The sequence below is a fragment of the Corvus brachyrhynchos genome, unplaced genomic scaffold (assembly GCF_000691975.1).
Source record: "Corvus brachyrhynchos isolate BGI_N302 unplaced genomic scaffold, ASM69197v1 scaffold193, whole genome shotgun sequence".
In the NCBI taxonomy this organism is placed as follows: domain Eukaryota; kingdom Metazoa; phylum Chordata; class Aves; order Passeriformes; family Corvidae; genus Corvus; species Corvus brachyrhynchos.
This window is the reverse complement of record NW_008237087.1, coordinates 70,589-71,408: the sequence shown is the minus strand read 5'-3', so window position 1 is coordinate 71,408 and position 820 is coordinate 70,589. Positions and strand designations below refer to the sequence as shown.

The following is an 820-nucleotide window of genomic DNA, read 5'->3' as shown; positions in this document are numbered from 1 at the left end:
GCGGGACCCGTGCAAACCCCGCCTCTGTGTCTTGGCTGCGCCACGGGGACCGGGTCGGGACAGCCCACGGGGATGGATCTGCGGGAAAGAGCCGACCGGGACCGGGGGCTGCAGGGACCAACCCACCGGGACCGGGCCAGAGGGATGGGGATGCGGGGACGGGGCCGTGGGGATGAGCCCGAGGGCATGAGCCCACGGCGATGCGTCCATGGGACCTGCGGGGCCGGGGTTTGTGTAGCGGGAGCTACACCGACCTGTCCCTTCCCCACAGCAGCGCCCGTAACTGGAGAAGTGCCCGTGTCCGTGTGCCCGTGTCCGTGGCCCTTTCTCTGTCCGTGTGTCCCTGTCCGTGTCCGCGTCCGTGTTCCTGCCCGTGCCCATGCTCGTGTGTCTCTGCCCGTGTCCCGTGTGCGTGTGTCCCTTCCCGTGTCTGTGTGTCCCTGTGCGTGTCCTATTCCGAGTCCCTTCCCATGTCCCCGTGTCCGGTTGTCCGTCCCACTGTCCGTGTGTCCCGCCCCTTCAACCCCCACTGTCCTGTCCGTGTGTCCTGCCCCTTGTCCGTGTGTCCTGTCCCGTGTCCGTGTGTCCCGCCCCCTGTCCGTGTGTCCGTGTGTTCTGCCCCTTGTCCGTGTGTCCTGTCCCGTGTCCCTGTGTCCGTGTGTCCCGCCCCGTGTCTGTGTGTCCCTGTGTCCGTGTGTTCTGCCCCTTGTCCGTGTGTTCTGCCCCTTGTCCGTGTGTCCTGTCCCGTGTCCCTGTGTCCGTGTGTCCCGCCCCGTGTCCGTGTGTCCCTGTGTCCGTGTGTTCTGCGCCTCGTCCGTGG

The 820-nt window shown here is 67.4% G+C and overlaps 1 protein-coding gene across 1 annotated transcript in view; it reads left to right on the top strand.

The window, feature by feature from the left end:
* The window catches only part of MYO1A (myosin IA), an 18,058-nt gene that overhangs the window by 15,636 nt on the left and 1,602 nt on the right, over window positions 1-820 (top strand). The gene's annotated exons all lie outside the window — the stretch shown is intronic.